The 20,356-nt window shown below is 36.3% G+C and overlaps 1 non-coding gene across 1 annotated transcript; it reads right to left on the bottom strand.

Annotated features, from left to right (window-relative positions):
* Positions 1–17,488: 17,488 nt before the first annotated feature.
* On the bottom strand, positions 17,489–17,595 carry LOC116581369. Its single transcript, XR_004282030.1, has one exon. It is a non-coding gene; the product is annotated as a U6 spliceosomal RNA (small nuclear RNA).
* Between the last annotated feature and the right edge of the window lie 2,761 nt (positions 17,596–20,356).

Genomic DNA, 20,356 nt, shown 5'->3' with positions numbered 1-20,356 from the left:
ACCTTAATTTGGTTTGCATTAACATTGTTTGGGGGGGGGATCATGTTTTAATCAATCTCCTCTGAGTTGTTTTTCAAGTTTTGAAGCTTAGAAGCCCCTCTGTTAATAGATCATACTACTTACTATTCACAGAAAAGTAAATTCTTTTTTTTTTTAAGGTTTTATTTATTTATTTGACATAGAAAGAGAGATTACAAGTAGGCAGAGAGGGGAAACAGGCCCCCTGCTGAGCAGAGCGCTTGGTGCAAGGCTTGATCCCAGGACCCCGAGATCATGACCCAAGTCGAAGGCAGAGGCTTAACCCACTGAGCCACCCAGGTACCCCAGAAAAGTAAATTCTTAATTCTAAAATAACTCTTGGATCAGTAATACTGTTGTTAGTAATTTGGTGATTGCAATGCATTGGCTAAAGTAATCGGGAAACAATCTAAAGGATCATTTTTAAATCAGTACTTAAATAGATTAATTTGTATACAATATAAGTATCATTATTTACTGTTACAGAAATACTATCATATCAGAAGTATAGACAGCATGCATACTATGATTACATCCATATAAAAATTACAAATTATATAACTACTATTTATACAATGTACAATTACATTTATACATATGCTGTTACCTGTATATTTTTTTGAGGACTTCAGAAAAAGAATAGTAGCAATAGTTACCTTTGGACAAACTTGTGAGGGATAAAAATAGGAAAGGAACGTTTATCATTTTATACTTTCTTATGAAGACTGAATTACATGCTAAACACTTGTGAAATTTTATTATTGTATTAGATTTTTAGAAGTCTTTCTATCATGCAAATATTTTATATTTATTTGTCTTTTCCCAGATTATTTATGCAGCTTGATTTCTTTTTTTAGTCTAAAATCTTATATTCACATTTACCAGGTAGAAAAGGAAAATTTGTTTTTCTTCAGGAAAGAATATCAAAATATTTTCAGGGGCATAGAGCTCCTCATATGATATATTTAAGAATGTTTTCAAAAAAAGAAATAAAAACAAAGAGACAAACAAGGGTTAGAGTCAGAAATACTATCAAAGGTAAATGGAGGAAGGTAGAGGATTCTGGGAAGGTAACAGAACAGGAAGCACCAGGAACCTGTCTCCTCCACTGGACAACAAATGCACTGGCAAAATATGTCTGATGCAACTATTTTGGAAATCTGGACTTTACTGAAGGTTAGCAACTTCTAGGGAAAAGCTTGGACAATAAATTTTAGTGAGATTTAGTCAATTTAATCTCACCACAGAAGCAGCTTCCCAGTCCCTATTTCTCTAATCCTATGGCTAGACAGCCACACAGTTATTCCTGGAGCAGCCTGCTCACAACTTGAGGGAGCCAAGGTAGACAAAAATCGCCCAGTGCTCCAAATATCAGGGATGTGGTCTATGACTGATGGTCCTGATGACAAAGGTGCAAAAAAAAAGAGCAGTCGTTGTTGCACACACACTCTTCACCTTCCAGTTGAAGTGAGTTCTGGAAATTAAAGAGCTGGCATCATGTTTTTCTCCACTTTGTTTTTCTTTTTTCCATTTTTAAAATAGGACATTAAAAAGTAGGACATTCAAGAGCAACTGTAAATATGGAGAAAATTAGAAAGTGATTGTACATGCCCAGGGAAAGGCTCAGGCTCAGAAAAGACTTGAGAAACCTTAAGTTTATGCCTCAGCTGACCCTTGGCACAGAGGCTACCTACATAGTTACAAAAATAATATCCCCAAATGTCATCATCAGAAAAATGAAAATCAAAACCATGATGAGTTATCACTTCAAACCAGTTAAATGAGCCAGCATCAAAAAGACAAGAAATAACAAGTGTTGATGAGGATGTGGAGTAGAGAACACTCATGCACCATTGGTGGGAATGTAAATTAATGCAAAAACTATGGAAAACAATATGGAGTTCCTCAAAAAATCAAAAACGCAACTACCATATGATCCAGTAATTCGACTATTGGATATTTACCCCAAGAAAATAAAAACATTAAATTCAAAAGCTATTCATATCCCTATGTTTACTACAGCATTATTTACAACAGCCAAGTATGGAAGCAGAGAGGCAGGCAGAGAGAGATGGGGGGAAGCAGGCTTCCCGCTGAGCAGAGAGCCCGATGTGGGGCTCGATCCCAGGACCCTGGGATCATGACCTGAGCCAAAGGCAGAGGCTTTAACCCACTGAGCCACTCAGGCACCCCAAGTGATAGAGAATTTTTAAAAGAAACCAAAACTAATTCCAGAGCTGAAAAGTACATTAACTGAAATGAAAATTTTACCAGTGGAATTCAGAGGCAGGATGAACAAGCAGAAGGAAGAATCAGTAAACTTGAAGATAAGACCATGGAAATTTAGCAAGTCAGAGGAATAGGGAGAGAAAAGCTTAAAGACCAACATACGCATTGTGGGAGTCCTGGAAGGAGGAAAGAGAAGACAGAGAATACAAGAACAAGAAAGATAGCAAGTGATGGAGGAGGATGAGAAAATATTTGAAAAATAATGGCTATAAACTTGCCAAATTTGATGAAAGACATAAATATAAACATCTAAAAAAAATCAAGGAATGCCAAGCAAGATTAACTCAGAAAACTACAACAAGATATATTTAATCAATCTTTCAAAAAACAAAGAATCTTGAAGCAGAGAAAAAAGTAACTTATGACCTATAAGGAATCTTGAGGAATCCAAAAGGAATATCAGCAGATTTCTCATCAAAACTTTGGAGGCTAGTAAACATGGACAAAATATGTTCAAAGCGCTAAAAGAAAAACTTTCAACAAAGAATCCTTTATATCTCTTTTTCTGAAGTGTGAGAGAAATTATCAGATAAAGTCTGAGGGATTTATTACCACTAGGTCTTCCCTATATAAGTTATTCCCAAGGGAGTCCTGCAGGTTGAAATGAAATGACACTACAGGCACCTGGGTGGCTCAGTGGGTTACAGCCTCTGCTTTCAACTAGGGTCATGGTCTCAGGGTGCTGGGATCCGGCCTCACATTGGGCTCTCTGCTCAGCAGAGAGCCTACTTCCCCTTCTCTTTCTTTTCCTGCCTCTCTGCCTACTCGTGATCTCTCTCTGTCAAAATAAAGAAATAAAATCTTTAAAAGAAAGGACACTAGACAGTAACGTGAAACTATACAGAGAATGAAGATGTCAAGAAAAGGCAATTATAGAAGCTGGTATTTTTTCGTAACTCTATTTTTCATTTCTACATAACATGAGATACTAATGCATTTAAGAGGAATTAATAGTATATGTTTAAGGCATACTATATATAAAGATGTAATTTTGTGACATCAGCAACTAAGAGGGATGGGAACAAAGCCAGAAGGAAGCAGAATTTTTGTATGTTTTTTAACTTAATCTGTTATAAATTCAGATAAGAGAGTTTTAACTTTAAATTGTTAAAAATAATCCCCATGGCAGTCACAAAGAAAATATCTATAGGATATACACATAAGGAAATAAGAAAGGAATTTAAATGTTTCACTAAAATAAATCAAACACGAAGCAGGACAGTAATGCAGACAATAAGAGACAGGAAAGGTTTAGAAGGCATATATAAAACAAAGAGCAAAATGACAGAAGTCCCTGCTTATCAGTAATTGCTTTAAATGTAAATGAATTAAACTCTTCAATGAAAATATGAAGATTGGCAGAATGGATAAGAAGAATATATATGTTATCTCTAAGGGACTCACTTTAGGTGCAAATAGATTGAAAGTGAAAAGATAAAAATAGATATTTCAGGCAAATAGTAATCAAAAGAAAAACATGGGTGGCTATACTAATATTAGATAAAATATTCTTTAAATAAAAAATATTATGGGGGTGCCTGGGTGGCTCAGGGGGTTAAGCCTCTGCCTTCGGCTCAGGTCATGATCCTGGGATCAAGTCCCACATCGGGCTCTCTGCTCAGCAGGAGCCTGCTTCTGCCTCTCTCTCTGCCTGCCTCTCTGCCTATTTGTGATCTCTGTCTGTCAAATAAATAAATAAAATCTTTTAAAAAATTTTAAAAAAATATTATGAGACAAGACATTATGTATTAACAAAAGATGCAATATGGGGAAATATAACAATTATAAACATTTACATGCCTAATAACAGACCATCAAAATATATGAAGCAAAATTGACAGATGGGAGGGAAAATAGACAATTCTACGATAGCAGTTGGAAACTTTAAATTTGCCAGTGTCAGTAATGGACAGAACAATGAAAATGAAGATAAGTAAGAAAATAAAGGACTTAAACGACATAATAAACCAACTATATCTAATAAATATACACAGAACATTCTACCCAGTAACATCATATACATTCTTCTTAAGAATTTTGCAGGATAAACCGTATGTTAGCCAAAAAATTAAGTCTCGATATATTTTAAAACAGAGTTCTCATACAAAGTATTTTCTCTGAGCCCAAATTAGATCTAGTTAGGAAAACTAAAAAATTCACAAATTTGTGAAAATTAAATAACATATTCAAACAATCAATGGCTCAAAGAAATCACAAAGGAAATTAGAAAATACCAACAAATGAAAACAAAAACACAACTTACAGAATTCAGCAAAAGTAGTGCTAATGAGGAAATTTATAGCTATTTATTTCTTATGTTAAAAAACAAGAAAGATCTCACATCAACAACCTAAATTCACAACTTAAGGAATTATAAAAAGAAGAACAAACTAAACCCAAAGCTATCAGAAGTAAGGAAATAATAAAAATTAGAGCATGAATAAATGAAATATAACACAGCAAAGTAATAAATCAGTAAAACCAAAAGTTATCTTCTGAAAGATCAACAAAATAAACAAACTTTAGCTAGGTTAACTGAGAAAAAATAAAAAATATCTAAAATACTAGAACAGAAATGAAAGTGGGGACATTACTGTTGACTCTACAGAAATGAAAATAATTATAACAACTTAATCATATATAAATAGATATAAATATATTTAACACTATATAATTACTGTATACTATGAACAACAATACATCAACAAATAGGATAACGTAGATGAAATATACAAATTCCCAGAAACACAAAACTAACAATAAAAACATGGAGAAATGGGAAATATGAATAGACAAATAATGAGTAAAATACTTAGGAATTAACCAAGGAGATAAAAATACTACACAATGAAAAACTATAAAATGCTGTTGAAAGAAATTAACAAAAACATAAATAAATGGAAACACATTCCATGTCCATTGATTAGAAGACATAATATTGCTAAGATTCAGTATTACACAAGGTGATGTACAGATTTAGTGCAATCTCTATCGAAAGGCCAATGACAATTTTTATAGAAATAAAAATCCAAAATTCATGTGGAATATCAAGAAACCCTGACTAGCCTCGACAATCTTAATATGTAAGAACACCCTAGAGGACTTCCTGATTTCAAAGCAACAGTAAAATTTAGTTACGACAAAGCTACCATTATCAAGACTGTATAGTACTGGGATAAAACCAGACATATAGACCAATGAAACAGAAAATAGAGTACCGAAAGAACTTCAAATATATGGTCAAGTGATTTTTAAGAAGGTTATCAAGACCATTCAATGGGGAAAGGACACTCTTTTCAACACATGATGGTAGAAAAACTGGATATCCTTATGCAAAAGAATGATCTTGAACACTTAGCTAATACCATGTACATAAATTAACTCAAAATGTACCAAAGGCCTAGGGGCGCCTGGGTGGCTCAGTGGGTTAAAGCCTCTGCCTTCAGCTCAGTTCATGATCTCAGGGTCTTGGGATCGAGCCCCACATCGGGCTCTCTGCTCACTGGGGAGCCTGCTTCCTCCTCTCTCTGCCTGCCTCTCTGCCTACTTGTAATCTCTGTCTGTCAAATAAATAAATAAAATCTTAAAAAAAAAAATGTACCAAAGGCCTAAATGTAAGACCCAAAACCCTAAAATTGGTGAAAGAAAATATAGTACAAAAAACTTATGGCACTGGATTTGGCAGTAATTTTTTGGGTTATGGCACCAATAACAAAAGAAATAAATATAAGAAAAAATAGACAAATGAGATTTTATAGAAATTTCATTTTATTTCATTTTATTTTAGATTTTATTTATTTATTTGAAAGAGAGAGCACAAGCAATGGGAGAGGCAGAAGGAGAGCAAGAAGCAGACTCCCCACTGTGCAGGGAGCCCAATGTGGGGCTCGATCCCAGGACACTGGGATCATGACCTAAGCTGAAGGCAGACACTTAATCAAGTGTCACCGAAGAGCCCCAGATTTCATTAAAATTTTAAAACTTTGTGCATCAAATGCCACTACCAACATGGTAAAAAAGCAATCCATAGAATGGGATAAAATACTTGCAAATCATGTATCTGATAAGAAATTAATATCCAGAATACAGACAGAATTCCTGAAATTCAAAAAACAATCCCCCCCCCAAAAAACCAAACAAACCCAATTCAAAAATGAGCAAAAACCTTGAACAGACATAATCCAAAGAAAATACACAAGTGACCAATAAGTACATGAAAAGATGCTTATCATTAATCATAAGGAAAATGCACATCAAAACCACAATGAGACACCATCTCACAACCATGAGGATAGTTACCATAAAAAAATCAGGAGTTAGCAACTACTAGTGAAGATGTAGAGTAAGTGGATCTCTTGGGCTCTGCTGATGGGAATATAAAAGGTTCAGCGGAGTGGAGAACAATAGGACAAATCCTCAAAAAATTAAGAACAGAATTTCCATACGATCTAGCAAGTCCACTTCTGGATATATACCCCAAAGAACAGAAAGTGGGGTCTCAAAGACTATTATTCACAGCACTACTATTCACAGCATCATTATTCATAATAAATAAAATGTGGAAGGAACCAAATATGCATTGACAGCTGAATAAACAAAATGCACATATGTATAATATTGTTCAGACTTAAAAAGGAAGGACATTCTGACATATGCAATAATATGGATGAATCTTCGGGGCATTACACTAGGTGAAAAAAATCAGTAACAAAAAGACAAATACCATGTGATTCTGCTTATATGAGGTAATGATAGCAGTTAAAATTATAGAGACAGAAAGTGGAATGGTGGCTGTCAGGGGTTAAGAGGAGTAGTGAACGGCACCTGGGTGACTCAGTGGCTTAAACCTCTGCCTTCGGCTCAGGTCATGATCTCAGAGTTCTGGGATCAAGCCCCACGTCAGGCTCTCTGCTCAGCGGGGAGCCTGCTTCCCTCTCTTTCTCTGTCTACCTGTGATTCTCTCTCTCTGTCAAATAAATAAATAAATAAAATGTTTTTTAAAAAAAGAGGAGTAGTGAATAGGGAGTTATTGTTTAATAGGTACAGATTTTCAGTTTTATAAAATGTAAAAGTTCTGTAGATGGGTGATAGTTATGGTTGTATAACATTATGAATGCATTTAATACCACAGAACTATACACTTAAAAATGGTTAAAACAGTAAATTTTTTATTTTGTGTACTTTGATACAATTTTTAAAAACTAAAAAGAATACAAAATGAAATTTTGGTAAGATTTAGGTTATGTGAGTGTATGTATTTGCCAAAATTCAGCAACTGTACACCTACAATTTGTATGTCATTGTTACATTGTTACACAAATTTTAACCTCAGAAGAAACTACATCAAAGACTAAATGCTAATTAATGATATGCATGCTGAATTATTCAGAGAGAGAGGCATACTAATATCTGCAATTACCGTGAAAGTAATTACTTTAAAAGTAAGGAGGACGGATGGATAGTGGGAGGCACTAATGCACAGATATGTAAGAAAGCCAGTGCACTGTATAGTACAATGTCAATAGTAAAATTTAGGCTTTGGGGTCATGGGTGTTTACCAGAAAATTCTTTCAACTTTGTTGTAGGTTTAGAATTTTCATTACAAATTTTGGGGAAAGGAGTGCCTGGGTGGCTCAGTGGGTTAAAGCCTCTGCCTTCGGCTCAGGTCATGATCTCAGGGTCCTGGGATCGAGCCCCACTTTGGGCTCTCTGCTCAGTGGGGAGCCTGCTTCCTCCCTCTCTGTCTCTGCCTGCCTCTCTCCCTGCTTGCGATCTCTGCCTGTCAAATAAACAAATAAAATCTTTAAAAAAAAAAATTAAGGGGAAAAAAGGAACTTAAAAAACAAATGGAGGCATTCAAACATATTAGCAGTTTGGGGGCATTTAGTTTAGGAGTAAATAACCCTTCACACTTTAATAGTTTTTGAAGTTGTGTTTAAAACAGAGTATACTTATCAATTTTATAATCATAAGCCATTTTATAATGACGTGTGTAAAATGCTATTTAAGAAGTCATAAAAGAGTACAATATATTTCGGGAATACTGTTATCCACAATAAAAATTAAAGTGTTGGTCCTCTGAATATAAAGTTCTAGTTATTAAGAAAATTCAGTTTTGGGGCACCTGGGTGGCTCAGAGGGTTAAAACCTTGCCTTTGGCTCAGGTCATGATCCCAGGATGGATTAAGCCCCGTGTCAGGCTCTCTGCTCAGCAGGGAGCCTGCTTCCTCCTCTCTCTGCCTGCCTCTCTCCCTACTGGTGATCTCTGTCAAATAAATAAAATCTTTAAAAAAAAAATCTTTAGAAAATTCAGTTTTGGTGAAACAGTTTTTTCCCCATTATGCTGACTAAATTAAGTGTATTTCTAAATAAGAATCCTTTTGTGCATTGATCAAACCATACCCATAGAAAGTTTAATTGATTCAATGCTTTTGAGAACCTCCATTTCCTTAATTCATTTACATTTCTAACAAATTCAACAGTCAACTTGTTTATTTGTTTCTAATCTTTTGCAAAGTGCAAAAATCTTTAATGTAACCTATTTCTTTTTATTTTTTGAGAGAGAGTATGTATACCTGGGGGTGGAGGGGCAGAGCGAGAGAGAGAGAGAGAGAGAGCGAGAGCGCGCACTCAAGCCTTAACCATGCTCCATGCCCAGCATGGAGCCCCATGTGGGCTCGATCTCACAGCCCTAAGATCATGACCTGAGCCAAATTCAAGAGTCAAATGCTTAACTGACTGAGCTACCCAGGTGCCCTAATGCAATCTATGTCAATATCATTAGGAGTTACTTCAGGTTTAGATTAAGTCGGTTATGAAAAATACTCTATGCCTAATCTGGCATCTTCAGAAATAAGGACAGTCTTAAAAGTAATATCTCAATGTATTTAGTGAATTCTAATAGTGGAGCTAATAAAAATCTAACATGTTTAGTCGGTTCTCTGACTTGTTGGTCTTTTTAAAATTAAGTGTATGTTTGTGTGTGAGTCTGCTCCTGTAGACAGCTGAATGTGTTCTTTTTAACTTTGAGAGAAAAGAGCAGTGGAAGATGGGTGAACGCAATCAGGAAATAGGATAGAATTAATAAATGTGGGTAGAGCTGATGCTCATTTCACAGACCAAATAGTGTGTTTACAGATAAAATGCTTTCAGGTGCTTTGCAAAACTAAAGATCTTCCTAAATTCATTTTCTCAGCGCTCTACAGTAAAACACCCTACTAAAAAGGCCTGCAGCACTTTTTAAATGCAATGTTCCAAACAAAAGCATATGCATGACTTTTCATTTACTTCAATTTCTTCACATGATGTAAAAACAAATAGACCTATTGCTTGTTAGCTGTGTGAGCTTCAGCAAGGCATTTAAATTATCTGGGACTCAGTTTGCTCATCTGTAAAATAGAGACAATCAGATAATTACAAGATTTTAATGGGAAAATGTATACAGAAGTGTTTCCAAGCATCTGAATATACAAATACGAATTCATGTTACTATCACTGGTTTTTCACACAGCCAAAGGGTGTATTCCTGATTAACTTATAAAAAAATTGTTCCATATGGAAACACAGTACTCTAAGCCCAGCCAAGGACTGCAAAAAAGAAATAAGTGCAGTATAAAATAAGACTCCTAGTAGCAAGTACCTTGTATTCTTCAACCTCTGTAACAAGGTGTCAAAGTCAAATAAATGCCTTTGGATCCAGGAAGAGAGCACAATGGTATAAATAATGGCATAAATAAATGCCCAGATATGTAATGATAGTGTATGGAGAAAGTTCAGGGAAAGGGAGGAAAAGGTATATTCCTTTTAAAAATGTTCAAATTCAATTTTAAATTGCTTGTACTGGCAAACTCACAGTTCTGGAGCTGTCAGAGTGTAGCTCACATATGGTTAAAAATATGAAATAAAAACACATGAAATGATTAGAAAACAATGAAAGGCCCAATTCAGTAGATGACTAAAATTCAAGACCCAAGAATAAGCTGGAACATTCAGTAGTCAGATGGCAGAGAGGACTAGCCAGTTACCCTGAAGACTGAATAATGTCCAGACAGATGGGAGAAACAGGGAGCAGCTTCTGAGAACTCATGCACAGAGCATGGAATGAATGAGTTCTTCAGGGCCATCATTGCTTATGAAGCTGAGAGATTACTGAGGATAACCAAGAAATAAAGTTGGAAGATAGAACACAAACATAAAGAAAATTGAAAGGAAGCATAAACAGTATGTGATAGGGTATGGGGTACCACTGCATATCTGGGGAAAGAGATATGCAAATGCATTTTTTGCTAAAACCTTTCAGTAAGAAAACTGTTAAAATAAAAATGTAACTGCTTTAGAAGTACTGAGGGCTGAAAACCAAAAAGGGACAAATATTTCAACATGGAAATTTACTTCAAATGAGTAACTTACATGTAATTGATCAATCAATTTTCTGATTTTGATGAACTTATAAAAGGTGTTGAAATGACTAAAGAAATCAGAGCAGGGGGTCAACTGTCTACCATACCCTTTGAGTTTACCCCAATCTATCACAAGCTGCATCTTCTCTGAGCTATTTTACAACTATAAATTGTAGAAAACTGATAGTAACATAAATACTCTTGTTCAGAGAAAGGCAAATGAATTTTATCTAGAGAGGACTTGATTCCCCTTAGAAGAAGTCACTTTTACATCTATTAAAAAAAAGTAATTTCAGCATGCTTGACTGCCTAAATAGATGTATCAGCTCTCTGCATTCTCCTCTGAACCAGTTTTTAATGCTTTACTTGTTTCATCATGTACTAGTTTCCTAGCACAGCCAAAACAAAGTACCAGAAGCATGGTGGCTTAAAATTTATCTTCTCACATTTTTTGGAGCCTGAAGTTTGCAATCAAGCTGTCAGCAGGGAGGCGCCTGGGCGACTGAGTCAGTTAAGCAACCAACTCTTCATTTCTGCTCAGGTCATGATCTCAGGGCTGTGAGATCTAGTTCGTCTAAGTCATAATTTTGCCTTTTTTTTTTTTAAGCTATATTTCAACAAGATAAACATTTTCTAAAAGAAACATACCCCCATTCTTATTATATATTTTCAATAGCTAAAATTCAAACTATGGGCCTCCTGAAAATAAGTTGTCTTTCATTATTTTATCCCCCTACCTATAATATTTGGTACAATAATAAGTACTTGAAAGGTCTGCTGGATTTAAATCAAAATATGGGTATTTTAGTTCATCTCTGTCTCTACTTTGTGAACTTACTATGAAGAACCCACTAACCATTTTCCTTTCTTTGTAACAAGGTTGGATTGGTCAGGCCCTAAGAAGGTTACTGCAGAGCTCCAGTCGTGAAGAGACAGGGCCTGGATCTAATCAGAATGGAGGAGAAAGCAAAGCTGAGTAAAATGTCAGAGAAGAAAAATCCAAAATTTGGTAATAAACACTAGAAAATATAAAGAAAGAATCTAGCATGGCACCAAAGTAGAGAAAAATTTTATCACTTTAATGTTCCGGAAAGTTAATTTTCTAATTATGAAGGATATCAGCATTTTCAGGGAGACTAATAAAAGAACCCAACATTCTAAATCTAGAGACTCTCAGAATCCAGGTGCTACATTTCACATCATGTTAACTGATTTTCAGAGAAGTTAGGTAGCCAGATTTTAAGGTATAGTATTTTCTGTCCAGTGGTCTTCCTAAACCATGCCTTCTCCCCAGGAACATATCTTTGAGTTTTGTGCTATGAAGGGTTTTCCTTCACATCAACTTCTCCCAATTACTCCCAAGTAATAAAGAGGACAGAAGAAGCAATTATTCCTTACCCAGATTGTCACGCAGTGTTATGAACATGTTTCTGACTATATTGGTGATGGAATCCTGCTCTGCCTCTCTCTGCATTAGGTAAGCATCTTTTCACCCATCATCTCTCTACTGGCCTGGATCAGTCAGTAGAAAGAACTATGTGATTCTTAACATCTGAAACCACAGTCGTCAATCTGTCTCTCTCCTTCCAGATCCATTCTCTACTTCTGTCTTATGGTATACCCCAAGTGGTAGACTTAGCGAATGCATTACCCAGGTTTCTGTTTTTCTGGTTTCCAGTGTGTTTGCTAAAGGAAGGCGTGGCAAGAGATCAAAGTCGGGAGGAGAAAGGAGATACTGGGATAATTTTTTCCTTTCCCTATAACCACATTCCTACCACCTCCTTCATCCCACATACCCCTGCCCCACCCCGCACACATGTCAGGTCCATGTTTTGTGGCACTGCTGGCATCCATTCTTGGCTATGGCCCCTAACAATTGACACAGTATCCATTGCTCTTTATTAGGCTTTAGCATATTACTCCCCAGGGGGTAGTAACAGCTTCCCATCGTTGATTATCTTTAGCTGCAGCTTCCCTATCCCTGCCCACACCTCTGTTATCAGTCCTTTCAGTAAAATCTTCCGCTGAGCCCTGTGAATGGAATTGTTTCATGCTGACAAACTGACTGGGGCAGGCATCATTCAATAAAACTCAACATTAGTCAGCGCTGAATTTAAATATAACTTAAAGACCCGTGTACATAATGGTAAGCCACTTAAAACTAGCTATTTGTGGAATAAAAGGTTAAAAGGCTAAGTCAATGTTTTCTGGCAGATATAATCACAAAACCCCAAGGCCTCCTTCTTATTTCATTTATATATATATATTCCTTCAGTGTTCACCACATTCTTTTTGGTCTCTAAAATCTTCTTTCATCTTTTCTATGACCACCTGATGAATCATACATGTCACTATTATAGAGAACCTCTGTAATGGGAGGTCTAAAAATAGCACATGTGGTAACATAGAATTATACAATACCCTGCCTCTTTCAGGACCATGCAATCACATACATCAGTTCATGTAAGTGGTCAGAGGACCACACAGACTTCAATTACCAAGTAGTAACTTTTTAGTGGACTGCCTACATATCTATAATATGTATTTCTGGCAACAGTATTAGGTAAAAGCATCTATAAAACAATTAGACATGGAAAATCATTTTTCACAGCTATACCCTCTGATACATGAGCCCCATGAGTCTCTGGTCAGTTAAAAAGAAAATCAACAGACTTACTTCTGTTACGTTCATACCCTTCTTTTTCTTTTTTTTTTTCTTTAATGGAACAATATTTGTTTCTCAGAATCCATTGTGGATTTAATGCTAATATAAAAAATACATACATAGCCCATGGGGATTTTAACAAGAAGAAATAATTCAAATAATAAGGAATCTATAAACATTTTTGTTCAGAGTTTTTCCACCCCACTTTGTAACTCCTCAAGGGAGGATATTATCCTGCAACTGGAAATGAAAAGAATTCTTACCCTCTCTCCTTAACTTTAACAATGCATAAAAAAAAAAAAAAACTACTTTTCTAGGCTAGTATTTTCTCAGACAGTTACATTAGAAATTCATTAAGATCCTTTTCAGGGTCTGGATTCTATATTCTGCCTATAAATTGACATTTTTCTCTTCACTGTCCCAAGAGAAGAGCCTAAGGGTTTCTTATTTTCACAGAAGGGAACTGCCTGGGGACAAAGCAGGAAGGGGTTGACTGATAGGAATGCTGCTTTAAATCCTTAATGTGCCAAATAACTATGCTCACTCTCTCAGTTGTAACACCCTTCATTCTCAAATAGTTGTGGGTGGCCACATGCCACAGAAGGCATGATGAAAGACCTGGCAGCATCTATAACTTCAGGTCTTCACTGTGAAGACTTTTCTTCAGACTAGCTCTGTTCCCTCTGTCTTTTTATAATGATGAGGTAAGTCTCTCTGCCTATTAATGGAAGTCTGAGGAAATGTCTACAGATGTCCTCAGATGGTACCTGAATCTCCTTGTAATCTCCAAGGGGGTTTATGTCCATCTTTGACCTCATAAAATATATAATTACTTCACCATCCTCTACACTTTAGTCCCTTCAACATCTGGTAAATTTTCTCGTAAAACAGCTACTTTTGTTGAGTTTCAAGCCATCACTTTGACTAGCTTTAGTCATCTGTGAACATTCATTTTTATAGCACTTCTAGCTGTTGCCTGCCTTGACTGCCATCAGTCCTTCCTGTTTCAGTGCACAGCCCTTAAGTCCTGCAGAAATAGTCCTTGCTATCCAGGAATTCTAGTTTCTGCCGCCTTGGGGCCACTGCGGTAGGAAACCAGGGATGACTACGTAGTTTTGTAAGACGAAAAGGGAATAAACACAACACTATGTCCCCTGGAATCATTTAAGGTGAACAGCTACCATCACTTTTCCTAAGGGCTTTCTACCTCACTAGTTTCTCCAAATCAGACATGGTCCCCAAATACACTAGGAGTGGAGGAAGAATCTGGTGAATCTTCCCAGAGCAGCAGATCATAGAAAACAGCAGGAATTTTTGTAACTTACTTAATTTTTGGTCACCTACCACAGAAAGGTTGGCTATAGACCCTCGGCAGTTGGCTCATAAAGATATTTTTCCTTTCCTCCTTCCTCCCGCCCCACACCCAGTTTCTCTTTTCTCCCTTTTTAAATTCTTCCTCCTCTTTTTCCCCCTTCTGCCTACTGAGCTCCTTTCCCAAACCCTTTCCTTGGAAAATTTCCCTTGGCTTGCCTTCTCTTTTGTCTTAAAAATTCAAACTCCCCACACTTTCTTGGATGCTAATGAAGTTCAGGGGAAAAAGAGCTATGTTCCTGTTAACCTCTAAACCACTACTGGAGGTGAAAGGTAGTGAGGCATCCAATAGGATGCTTTCTCATTCTCAATTCACACATTCTCCAAAAAACAGGTGGTGATAGTGATCTTGACAAAGGTGCGACCTTTGTTGCTTACTCTCTTAGGACACACAAGCATGGTAGAAACCAGTGTTCCAGATTTTTCAAAAACAAACATAAGGCCCTGTTAAAAGAATAAAGCATTTCCTTGACGATAATGGAATTTTCATCAAACTCACAAAAATATAATTATTTGTAATCCAGAAGGATGAATTATTTTGCTTAAGGGGGTAGGAGAAGAATAAATGAAACAAGATGGGATTGGGAGGGAGACAAACCATAAGTGACTCTTAATCTCACAAAACAAACTGAGGGTTGCTGGGGGAAGGGAGGTTGGGAGAAAGGGGGGTGGGGTTAAGGACATTGGGGAGGGTTGTGCTTTGCTGAGTGCTCTGAAGTGTGTAAACCTGGCGATTCACAGACCTGTACCCCTGGGGATAAAAATATATTATATGTTTATAAAAAATTAAAAATTAAAAATTAAAAAAAAAATTCTATGAAACCTCATAGCCAGCCTTTACCATATGAAGTGAGCTGTAAAAAGGAAAAAGCAGACCCTGTCTTATTCATTGAGAAACATTTTCCTCTGGGGGAAATAGGATATGGAACATCAAAGTTAGATGTAGAGGTGACTTTTATGATCACTAAAATAAAAAGATTTTACTAAAGTAAAATATAAAAGGTGTTTTGCACATCCGAAATTACTAATAATGAGCCATTAAAATTCATTTCTATCCTATTCGTTTACTATCCTTTTGTTCACTAGATGATAGCCTTAGATTTTCTCTCACCAAAACCTTCACCCAGATTTTTTATTTTTTTATCTTGGTTGCAGAAAATATATATGCTTAGAAGTGTTTTCATTTTCCAGGATCTGAGATTCTACCCAAACGTTAATGGCTGTTTGATACATGGATTAGTGTTATTAATAGCCTCTGTAGTCTCTCCACTGTCCTGAAAATGAGTAATTTGTTGGAGATGGAAAAATGGAGGTATCTTTAGTAATATACTAAGCTATGCTAAAAGCTATTTTTCAGCAGCTCTCCCCAACATTTGGGGTTATAGAATCTCAGCTCAGCTGGGGATGACTTTAGACCAAAACATTTGTTTATAAGGGGGTTTTCCACAGAACACCATAAATTCGATTTCTAATAACCTCAGGGTACAAATCTAGCATGCTTGTTGACCTTTATAGCTCCCAGACTTAATTGCAAGAGCCTCTATTCCTAAACTCTGTTGACTGTTTTATTCCCCATTTCTATTTCCAGTTTTTCTCTTTTTCTAATTGTTCCCCAACAGAAATAGTCGTGATCTGGTAGAATCAAAATGCTCTCAGCCGTGGAAAATTAAATAGAAGGAAATCCTGGAATAAATGTTTCTGCTGAGTGGATTTATATAACTGCCACTCCAGTTATGCAGGGACAAGGGGGTAAGGATTGCACAGAAGCCTGAGAAAGGAGCTTTAACATTAGTTTTCATAAGGGGCCCAGGGGAGAGAAAACTGATGGAAAGAAATAGATATTATTATAGGGCATTTGCTCTCTGTCCAATCACTTGGACAAGTTTTAAGCCCTCTATGAAAAATGGCATAGGACCAGGAAAGAGGCTGCTATTTCTAAGAGACACAGAGTAGAATTATTGCTGTTTCTAGACTGAGGTGAAACAAGGCAAAGCAGACTTGGAAAGAGTGTAATTCCTCCTCTTCTGCAAAGAACTCAACACATCTCTAGCCCTACAAGGAGGGACAGCTTTGGACACAGCATTGGACAGTATCCTTGATGTGCACATTGATGTTCTTATAACATTCTCAGTAGGCACTTTGCCACCAACCATACTGGTGTTACACTTCTAGAAGCTTCACAGAGAGTCAGATCAGGAAGGAAAGGAGTTGATGGACTGCATCTTGTACTGCAGAAGGCAGGTGTGTGAATGCCCATAAGGACGCCCCTCTGGTCCCGCAGAAAAACCAGAGGAGCTTCATGAAATTTCTGCTCATGAAGTTGGTAAGACTAGACATTTAAGCTCTTAAGATTAATGCAATTTCCTTTTCTGTCTATAAATAGTTTAGGATTGGTGATATTTAGGTTATAATTACCTACCAACAAAGAGGGTTCCAAGCTGAACAGGAGTTACTCTATTTAGGATGTTTTTATGTGAGAAATTAGTTGGAGTCTTTAAAAGCTTCTCATAAATGTATTTATCACTAGCTCCAATTTCAGTAATTTACTGCAAAAGAAATTACAAAAATCCAGGATTTTAGCTTTTAAAATGCAATGAGAAAAGATGTCGGATTTTGAGTAACTACTGAAAAAATTATCTAACTGGAAAAATCTGCCCACGGGAAATGACTTTCAGAAGGAAAGTGGAGTTCCAGACGATCTATGTTATATCAGAGGAGAATCGTCTCAGATTGTCCTTTTTCTTTTTTTAATATGGAATGCTTCACGAATTTGCATGTCATCCTTGCACAGAAGCCATGTTAATCTTCTCTGTATTGTTCTAATTTTAGTATATGTGCTGCCGAAGTGAGCACCAGATCGCCTATTTGGAAAACTAAAAAAGAAAACTTTCATGATGGATAACTTCAAGATCAGGACCTCTTGCAACAGACTTAAATAAAGACTTAAATTTAAAAAAAAAAAAAATGAACCTAATACCTAATATTATCATTTGACATTGATTAAATGCTAGGAAAAAAATAAAAAGAATATGTTTCATACTGTTAGGGCATTACTGTGTTTGTAAACCTTTGCTGTTAGTAATAGGGTATAAAATTAAAGAGCCCATTTTCTGGAGCCAGACTGCTTAACATTTAAATTTTTTCTCCATCAGTTTCTAATTAAATGCTCTAGGTTTCTTTAGCTGTAAACTAGAGATAGAGCATCAACCTCACAAGTTTGTTATGTTGTTTAATTTAACTAGTACACATGGAATGCATGCAATATGGTCATATATAACAACTTAATCAATTTCTTTAAAAAACTTAACAATTATGAATTTTTAAATTAAGGATATATAGACCTTTAAAAATGGTTCCTCTATTGCCAGACCTAAAGCATCATCTTTACTGTAGTTTTTTCATAGTAATTAATAAAAAAGGACATATGCCCACTTTAATCAGACTTGCTTAAGTCTAATACAAAGAGGTGGGACATTCTTAAATATATCTGGCCCAATGAAAAAGGTTAATAGCCAAGATATTTGCAGTAACTCGTAAGTAGGCATTCTTGAGTTATGTGTCCTAAAGCACTTGCTCATCTGCCATTACTTGGGAACAGTAGCTTATGGCAGTCAAAAACCTGAAGCTTTCACATGGTCATGGTTATGAATCAGGAAATGGGGAATTAAGCAGAATCAGAAAAGCAGATGTTGCCTCTGAGTCAAGAGTCAGTACAAGACCTCACAGAAAGAATGACTCATGGTTCTATGCCTTTTAGAACAATATTCAATGTGATTAACATGCTACCAAATTAAATACCTGCTCAGGACAGTCAAAAAGATGGCCTTGGATTTTTTAAGGCATATTCAATAAGCAAGATTGAGCTAAGGCAGAGAGAGATCCCAGAAGACTAGGACATTAGAGGTTATGAAGATTCTCAGCAGGGAGTAGGGTTGGGGGAGACTGGAAAAGAATTCTTTAAAGCTGCCTTCTTTACTTTTACATGTCTTCTGACTCTCTACTACGTCCTGTAATATAAGATAATTCCAAGAAAATGAGGATGAACTTCCGCTCTAAAGAAGCTATATAGTTTGCTAGTGATTAATAGACAGATGGACAGATAATATACTACATAGATATGATATATATCATTCAACATTCGTAGAGGTTATCAATTAAAGCATTAAACTCAATAAAGAATAGCTCTGTCTAACTGTTTTTCCATGTCACTGTCTCATAATTTAGGGATAAAAATCTCACCTATGATCTGCCTTCAGTCTTTACTGAGTGATCATGACATGCTGAGCACCACGCTAAGAGACATGTATGCATTGCCGAGAGATTTGCGTGCATTCTACAAATTCAAAATTAAGTACTATTATTATCCCCACTGTATACATGGGGAGACTGAATCTGAGAAAGGAAATGTGAATCTCCCCAAATAACACCGTTCACATGTAGATTTGTGATCTCAAACTCAGGTCACCCTGATTCCATCCTGAGTACTTAGGCTTACCATGAAGCCACCCTCAAGTCAAGCCTTTTATTTTTGCAGTGGACACCACCTGGGCCTTTCATAAATCCTAGTACTCAACCTGCACCTCGCACCAATTCAGGAGGAATATCTGGGGTGGAACGCAGGCATCTGATATGTTTTTAAAGTTCCCCAGATGAGTCTAATATCCAGCCATGGGTGAGAACAACACTTATGTATTCCACTTAAAATTTCATAGCTCTCAATATTTCCTTTACATATATTTTATTTACATAAAACCTCTCATTTTTCATAAATGAAAAAATATTTTTCTTGGAAATTTATGTCCAATTTAGGTCTAACTATTCTCAAGACTCTGAAATGCTTCTGGACAGACCTAATCCAAATGCTTATTTCCTACTGCCATTTTTCTCTTGGTTCATTACTTTTTATCTTATGGATCAGAGTATTTCAATATTTAGTAAATTTAAAAGTATCAATAGCATGATGGTTAAGCATTGAGAATTTGGAGCTGACATGCTCAGGTTTGAACCCCAGCTCTATCACTAACCTTGTGCTTTTTTGTGCCTCAGTTTTATCATGTATAAAATGGGACTGGTAGGGGCACCTGGGTGGCTCAGTGGGTTAAAGCCTCTGCCTTCAGTTCGGGTCATGGTCCCGGGGTCCTGGGATCTGGCCCCACATCAGGCTCTCTGCTCGACAGGAAGCCGGCTTCCCATCTCTCTGCCTGCCTCTCTCCCTGCTTGTGATCTCTATCAAATAAATAAACAAAATCTTTTTAAAAAAATTAAAATTTTTTTAAAAAATGGGACTGGTAGTAACAGCTAACTTACAGACCCGTGTCAGAATTAAGTTGCATGGAAAAAAGTCCCAAAATAACTCCCATCACGTAGTAAAAAAAAAAAAACAGTACATTTTAGTTATTATCATTGTTATTTTGTGCATAACAAGATAATGTGTTTTCCTTTGTCAAGTGCATATTCATGTGATAAAGATCTAATCATATTTCACGTTGGACAACTTTCAAAAATTCTCCCCAAATCTAAAAAGTCATTTTTCCTCATTAGAACTAGGCACATAAGGACCCTCTTTGTAGTGCTGGAAAACTGACTGCCAAGCTCCTTTTACCTTCACCACTGA

The sequence above is a fragment of the Mustela erminea genome, chromosome 1 (assembly GCF_009829155.1).
Source record: "Mustela erminea isolate mMusErm1 chromosome 1, mMusErm1.Pri, whole genome shotgun sequence".
Lineage (NCBI taxonomy): Eukaryota > Metazoa > Chordata > Mammalia > Carnivora > Mustelidae > Mustela > Mustela erminea.
Note: the sequence above shows the minus strand (reverse complement) of the source record. Positions and strands in the feature narration are given on the sequence as shown.